Below are 8,560 nucleotides of genomic sequence, written 5' to 3' on the forward strand. Positions count from 1 at the left end.
TCATTAATAAAGATATTAAACAAAACCGGCCCCAGGACCGACCCTTGGGGCACTCCGCTTGAAACTGGCTGCCAACTAGACTTGGAGCCATTGATCACTACCCGTTGAGCCCAACGATCTAGCCAGCTTTCTGTCCACCTTACAGTCCATTCATCCAGCCCATACTTCTTTAACTTGGCAGCAAGAATACTGTGGGAGACCGTATCAAAAGCTTTGCTAAAGTCAAGGAATAACACATCCACTGCTTTCCCCTCATCCACAGAGCCAGTTATCTCATCATAGAAGGCAATTAGGTTAGTCAGGCACGACTTCCCCTTGGTGAATCCATGCTGACTGTTCCTGATCACTTTCCTCTCCTCTAAGTGTTTCATAATTGATTCGTTGAGGACCTGCTCCATGATTTTTCCAGGGACTGAGGTGAGGCTGACTGGCCTGTAGTTCCCCGGATCCTCCTTTTTCCCTTTTTTAAAGATGGGCACTACATTAGCCTTTTTCCAGTCATCCGGGACCTCCCCCGATCGCCATGAGTTTTCAAAAATAATGGGTAATGGCTCTGCAATCTCATCCGCCAACTCCTTTAGCACCCTCGGATGCAGCGCATCCGGCCCCTGGACTTGTGCACGTCCAGTTTTTCTAAATAATCCCGAACCACTTCTTTCTCCACAGAGGGCTGGTCACCTTCTCCCCATATTGTGCTGCCCAGTGCAGCAGTCTGGGAGCTGACCTTGTTTGTGAAGACAGAGGCAAAAAAATCATTGAGTACATTAGCTTTTTCCACATCCTCAGTCACTAGGTTGCCTCCCTCATTCAGTAAGGGGCCCACACTTTCCTTGACTTTCTTCTTGTTGCTAACATACCTGAAGAAACCCTTCTTGTTACTCTTAACATCTCTTGCTAGCTGCAACTCCAAGTGTGATTTGGCCTTCCTGATTTCACTCCTGCATGCCTGAGCAATATTTTTATACTCCTCCCTGGTCATTTGTCCAATCTTCCACTTCTTGTAAGCTTCTTTTTTGCGTTTAAGATCAGCAAGGATTTCACTGTTTAGCCAAGCTGGTCGCCTGCCATATTTACTATTCTTTCTACACATCGGGATGGTTTGTTCCTGCAACCGCAATAAGGATTCTTTAAAATACAGCCAGCTCTCCTGGACCCCTTTGCCCTTCATGTTATTCTCCCAGGGGATCCTGCCCATCTGTTCCCTGAGGGAGTCAAAGTCTGCTTTTCTGAAGTCCAGGGTCCATATTCTGCTGCTCTCCTTTCTTCCTTGTGTCAGGATCCTGAACTCGACCATCTCATGGTCACTGCCTCCCAGGTTCCCATCCACTTTTGCTTCCCCTACTAATCCTTCCCTGTTTGTGAGCAGCAGGTCAAGGAAAGCTCTGCCCCTAGTTGGTTCCTCCAGCACTTGCACCAGGAAATTGTCCCCTACACTTTCCAAAAACTTCCTGGATTGTCTGTGCACCGCTGTATTGCTCTCCCAGCAGATATCAGGGTGATTAAAGTCTCCCATGAAAACCAGGGCCTGCGATCTAGCAACATCTGCTAGTTGCCAGAAGAAAGCCTCGTCCACCTCATCCCCCTGGTCTGGTGGTCTATAGCAGACTCCGACCACCACATTACCCTTGTTGCTCACACTTCTCAACTTTATCCAGAGACACTCAGGTTTTTCTGCAGTTTCATACCGGAGCTCTGAGCAGTCATACTCCTCTCTTACATACAACGCAACTCCCCCACCTTTTCTGCCCTGCCTGTCCTTCCTGAACAGTTTATATCCATCCATGATAGTACTCCAGTCATGTGAGTTATTCCACCAAGTCTCTGTTATTCCAATCGCATCATAGTTCCCTGACTGTGCCAAGACTTCCAGTTCTCCCTGCTTGTTTCCCAGGCTTCTTGCATTTGTGTATAGGCACTTAAGATAACTCATTGATCGTCCCTCTTTCTCAGTATGAGACAGGAGTCCTCCCCTCTTGCGCTCTCCTGCTTGTGCTTCCTCCCAGGATCCCATTTCCCCACTTACCTCAGGGCTTTGGTCTCCTTCCCCCGGTGAACCTAGTTTAAAGCCCTCCTCACTAGGTTAGCCAGCCTGCTGGTGAAGATGCTCTTCCCTCTTTTCGTTAGGTGGAGCTCGTCCCTGCCCAGCACTCCTGCTTCTTGGAACACCATCCCATGGTCGAAGAATCCAAAGCCTTCTTTCCAACACCACCTGCGTAGCCATTCGTTGACTTCCACTGCCAGTGCTGCCTGCCTGTGGCCCCAGGCTGCTAGTTTGTCCAGTCCTGATCTGTCTGGTGATGGGATGCAGAGACCCCCAACTAGGAATAGAAGGAAGAGGATGAGCCCCTGGCTGCAGAGAGGCCTCCCAGCCAGGGCCACCCAGAGGATTCAGGGGGTCTGGGGTCTTTGGCGCCAGGGGTCCTTCTGCTCCGGGTCTTTGGGGCACTTCTTCGGCGGCGGGTCCCGGAGCGAGTGAAGGACCCGCCGCCGAAGATCCGGAGCGGATGGAGTCATCACCGGCTAACTGCCACCGAAGACCCAGAGCGGAAGAAGCTCCGGGTCTTCGGCAGCGGGTCCTTCACTCGCTCCGGGTGTGTTCGGTGGCACTGAAGGACCTGCCGCTGAAGACCAACCGAAAACTCTCGTGGGGGCCCCTGAACACTCTTGTGGGGGCCAATACCGGATTTACAATGGCGCCACTGGCGCCGGGCCCACGGTCAAAAGGGGCCCCGGCCCGCTCTTCTCCGCCCCCCGATCTCTCCTGTGGGGTCAGAGAAGCTTGATGCTGCTGGCTGCCACGGCTCCGTGGCAGCCTCTGCCAGCAGCAGCCTGGCTCCTCCCCCGCCTCTTTCCCCAGCGTGCTACATCCCCCCCCCCGCCGATCAGCTGGATCAGCTGCTTGCCGGCAGGAGGGGAGGGAGGAGGAGGGAGCCTCAGCATGCTCGCAGCTCCAGTGAGGAGGAGGAGAAGAGGCGGGGGTGAGGCCTTGGGGAAGGGGCTGGAATTGGGGCATACCCCCTCTAGCCCCCTGCGTGAGCACCCCAATGACCCCAGCCCACAACCCCAACCCCCTGCCCACCCTGACCGCTGCACCCCCTCACACACCCTCAGCCCCCTGCACCCCCTCACATACCCCGAGCCCCCTGCCCTGACTCCTGCACCCCCCACACACACACCCAGCCCCCTGCACCCCCTCACATACCCCGAGCCCCCTGCCCTGACTCCTGCACCCCCCCACACACACACCCAGCCCCCTGCACCCCCTCACATACCCCAAGCCCCCTGCCCTGACTCCTGCACCCCCACACACACACCCAGCCCCTTGCACCCCCTCACACACATCCAGCCCCCTGTCCTGACCCCTGCAGTCCCCTCACACCTCCCCAGCCCTGACCCCTGCACCCCCACACCTCCCCAGCCCTGACTCCTGCATCCGCCCTCATGCCCCCCCAGCCCCTGCCCTGAAACCTGCACCCCCTCACACACCCCTAACCCCCTGCCCTGACTCCTGCACCCCCCCACATCCCCACCCCCATCCTGAGAAACAAACAGGAGCTGCCCCACGTAAGCGCTCCACACCCCAACCCTGAGCCCCCTCCCTCGCCCTAGCTCCTGGCCAGACCCCGCACCCCGAACATTTTTTTACAATATTTGGAAAGATCATTAAGTGGTCTGTCGAGACCCTCCGTGATTTTCAAGTTGTCTGTGGAAAAATGTTCTTGTAGTCTAACTTAATCAAGGTACCTCACTTTATTTTCATTTACTTGCTATTACTTATGGGAGGAGGATGAAGAAAAAAAGAATGAAAAACGGGGGCAGGGGGAGATAAGAGAGAATGTTCTTTTTCTTGGCTGGGTCCCAAGGAGGAGCTCCAAAAATGAAGCTAAGCACAGGGCTGGGGGGCCCCACTAACTCTAAATCCACCACTGGCTGTCACGTCACCTGGGCTGGAGATACTTTCAGGGCCAGTGTAATCACTAGGCGAACTAGGCGACCGCCTAGGGCGCCAAGATTTGGGGGTGCCAAAAAGCGGTGCCCAACATTTTTTTTTACACTACAGTGGAGTCACATCTTACATGGGGGTTAGGTTCTAAAGTCACCGCGTAAGAGGAAAATTGCATATAGTGAAAATTACCATAAAGTACAGTATACACAGTATACACTAGCACAAGGGTCCTCAATCTACGGCACACATGCCAAAGGTGGCACGCAAGCCGATTTTTTTTTTAATGGCAGGCTGCGGGTCCCGGCTGCCGCTGAGCCTGCTGCTGACCTGGGGTTCTGTTCACTCAGCTGGCAGTGGGCTGAGCAGAGCCAGCAGTGGGCTGGCTCCTGCCAGCCGGGGTCCCGGCCGCCGGCCCTGCTCAGCCCACTGATGATCTGGGGTTCCGGCTGCCGGCTCCTTGCCAGCCAGGGTCTCGGCCACCGGCCCCGCTCAGCCTCCTGCCGGCCTGGGTGAATGGCAGGAGGCTCTGCGGAGTCGCTGGCTGGGATCTCGGCTGGCAGCTGAGTGAACAGAACCCCAGGTCAGCAGCAGGCTCAGTGATGGCCGGGACCCGCAGCCTGCCATTAAAAAAAAAATCAGCTCACATGCCACCTTTGGCACGCGTGCCGTAGGTTGAGGACCCCTGTTCTAGTGTATACAGTGTATACAGTACTGTGTATACTGTAGTGTATGGTAATTTTCACTATGCGTGATTTTCCTCTTACGCGCTGACCTTAGAACCTAACCCCCGCGTAAGATGTGACTCCACTGTATCCATTTTTGAAAATTTATAATAAGCAATGCTCCGGGGGGGGGGGGGGGGGGAGCGCGCAAGATGGAAGTTTCGCCTAGGGTGCAAAATATCCTTGCACCGGTCCTGGATACTGTGTCAGCTGATCCCCACAGTCTCCAACCTACCTGGGCAGTACAGCAGACATGGCCCTGCCCACTAGCTCCTCTCCACTCCCTAGCCCACCCACCACTTGTCCCCCACCCTTAAGGCTTATCCTCTTACTTTTAAAAATGATTGCTTGCCCCTCTCCCCTCCCCCCCCCGGCTTTTCTGGCAGCCCTGTTGCCAGGTATCCAGTTTTAGACTGGAAACTCCAGTAGAAAATGGGACCAGAGTGTCCGGTTAGCAGTGCTGACTGGAAACTAAATGTCCAGTTATAGGAGTAACCACATTAGCCTCCGCTCCTCCCACTCCCAACACCCACCCCAGAGGGCTAGAAGAGAACCTGTCCTGCTGCTGTGGGAGGAGGGGCAGCTCAGTGCAGAGAGAGACAAAGAGAATGGGCTAGAACCTGGTAGGTACCCGCTCTATGTGGGCAGGGATGGGGGGGGTCCTGTTTACCCCCTCCCCAGCCCTGCTGCGCTTGCAGTTTACCCCAACTCCTCCCTTGCTCCAGAGACCAACCCTAGCTCCTGCCTCACTGTGCTTTTAACCCCGGCCCCTTTTACAATCATTCCCCAGGGGGGCCCAGAAATATGTTTGGCGCTGGGCCCACAAAAGGTTAATCCGGCCCTGGGGGGCAAATTGCCCCACTTGCCCCCTCCCGCCCTCTGGGCGGCCCTGCTCCCAGCTGCTGAACAGTTCCTGCCAGGGATGGCTTCCACACTCCAGGCTGGTGAGTGAGTGAGCAGGGCTGTAACAGCAGAGCTGTAACAGCAGAGCTGCAGAGCGCTCCCTGCATGGCCGCAGAGGCAGTGACACTGGATTCCTGCAGATGCAAAGTGCAGGGAAGGCTGCGGTCCTGTGGGCAGAACAGAGACCCTGGCACTCCCAGCTGGTGTGACACGGTCAGGTCTGTGACAGCAGGGCTTCAGAGGGCTCCCTGCTCTGCCCCAGGAGCCAGTTAGCAGTAGGGTGGCCTCCCCAGCAACTAGGAACTCGTCCTCCTTCTTGCACTCCTAGCCAGGGGTCTCTGCTCTGCCCCACCACGACCCGCTCAGCATCTCCCATGGCAAAAGGGCTGCAGAGAGCTCCCTTTGTGGCCTCAGAGCCGGTACCACCCGGTCCCTGCAGGCACACAAACTGTGTGATGTCGGTGTCAGCTGAAATTGACATCTACAGACAGTTATCGATTAAAATGGAACCCTGCCAAACCTGACCATAGTAGAGTTATTGCTCTGCTATAATCTTGAGTATTGCTCATGGTATGAGGGTGAATGTGATGTGGAGGAAGTTGAGAGGTGAGTGACACTAGGCAGGCCTGCACTGTTAACACCGTGGGGAAATGTGCCCAGTGCTGAGGGTCAGCACATCCCCTGAGCCCTGCCAGTGATGCTGTGTACAGGGGCAGAGTGGCTGCAGCTGGGGGCCTTTGCACATGTTATACACCATAGCAGGGCTCAGCCTCAGATCAGATTAGGCTGGCACGAAGGGGAGACTTCAGAGCAAGCCCAGGAGAAGGTCCATAGAACCTATGATTACCTAGATTCAGGGGCTCAAACCCTGTGTCTGCCATAGGCTGGAGTAGTGGCTGTGAATGGATTGCAGGAGGTGCATTTTGCTTTAAGAAGGTACAGCAACACTATCTAACTCTGGCACTTTTATAATCTGGAACATTCTGGGTTGGCAAAGTTCAGCAGTTTGCAGCTAAGCATTGAATTATACGTGCAAACAAATTGAAAAATGTTCTGTTTACTTGGTCTCTGTGATACCAGGGCCTGCTCCTGCTGTTCCTTAGAATTCATGACAGCACATTTGAGTTCTTCATGAGCACTGCTTATTCTTTATTCCTTTGCTGACTCAGCCTTATGGGAGTTGGGAGAAAACGTCCATGACCTTTTGTAATAACAACTCACATTGATAAAGCACCTTTTATGTCCAAGACTGTAATTACAGAGGTGGAGGATTTAGCATCAGAAAAGAATGGCTAAATATACACACACACAAACAAAAGGCTGCCTTTCTACTTTAGCCTCTCTCACTGAACGCATTAGGCTGCTGATCCCAGTTTAATTCCATTAGCTGCACCAGTTACACCAGGCTTGAATTTGGAACATGTACAAGGTTTTAAGATTGCCTTATTAATAGTCATAGGCTTCAAGGGCAGAAATGACCTGTTTGAGGGTGGCTTGCCCTTTAAGGGGCATTGGGCCCCACCTGTAGCTAATCAGCTACTGCACAGTTGATGCTGTGAGACCAGGGGTCAGGTGACAACTTGAAGATCATCTGGTATCCAAAAAAGCCAGAAAGTAGTTGTGCTGGAAAGCTGTGGAGAGTAGATAGACTCCTGCAGAAGATTCTGGTGCAGGGTAAAAGAACCCTATTTATATACAACTCTTAGGGAGGGGAGATGATCTGCCAAGGTGAAAATTGCAGAGAGCAGGCCAAGGAGAAAGCTCATAGAATATCAGGGTTGGAAGGGACCTCAGGAGGCCATCTAGTCCAACCCCCTGCTCAAAGCCGGACCAATCCCCAACTAAATCTTGACTCCCAGGCAGGTAGCCTGCAGGATGCAATCCAGTAGGAAGTAGGTGGGTCAGAACTCTAGTTCAGAAGACTCTAGTTCAGGGGAAGGAATGCGACTGAGGTCGTGGACAGTTTCATTTTAAAGACATAAAACTGAAGCTGTGAAGAACAGAGTGTGGAATCCTGAGGTTGGAGTGTTCTTCAGTGTATGGGCTGGTGAGCTAGCACCCAACACCCTTCTGACTTCTTATGTAATAGAGGCCACAAATTTTCACTCAGATTCTTGTATCTTGGGTGAAGTAGAGCATTTCTTAAAGATTTCACATGATGGAGAATCCATCACACCCTTTGGTATTTTGGTCCAATGGTTAATTTACCTGCATTGTAAAACGCATGTGCCTCCTTGGAGTTTAAATTTGTCTAGTTTCTATTTCCAACCAGTGGCTTCTTTTATGGCTTTGCTAGATAGATTAGAGAGCCCTGCAGGCACTCTGAGATTATGAAATGGAGTTTGCCATGTAAAATGTAGCATCTCACTGAAAGATGGGAAATTCAAACTGTCCCCTAGTTTTTGGTTATTGGTACCTGCAGACCTTGAGCGCTGTAGGCTGTCTTGCTGATCAGGCACGCGTGGCTTAGCTGCAGTCACATGAGCCTGTAGACCAGTTCAGATAGAGGGACTCTGACCACTCTACAGTGGAGGAGTCTGAGGGAATAGGGCAGGGGTGGCCAACCTGTGGCTCCGGAGCCGCATGCGGCTCTTCAGAGGTTAATATGCAGCTCCTCGCATAGGCGCTGACTCCGAGGCTGGAGCTACAGATGCTAACTTTCCAGTACAGGTGCTGTGGGGTGCTCACTATTCAACCCCGTGCTCTGCCCCAGGTCCTGCCACCACTCCACCCCTTCCCCCAAGGCCCCTGCCCCTTCCCCCAAGCCTGCCATGCCCTCACTCCTCCCCCCCCAGAGCCTCCTGCGCACTGCAAAACAGGAGGCATGGGGAGGGAGGGGGAGGTGCTGATTGGTGGGGCTGCCGGTGGCCAGGAGGCACTGGGGGATGGAGTGGGGTAGCGGATGGGGGGCTGCTGACATATTACTGTGGCTCTTTGGCTATGTTCATTGGTAAATTCTGGCTCCTTCTCAGGCTCAGGTTGGCCACCC

The sequence above is a fragment of the Emys orbicularis genome, chromosome 9 (genome assembly GCF_028017835.1).
Source record: "Emys orbicularis isolate rEmyOrb1 chromosome 9, rEmyOrb1.hap1, whole genome shotgun sequence".
NCBI classification, from domain to species: Eukaryota; Metazoa; Chordata; order Testudines; family Emydidae; genus Emys; species Emys orbicularis.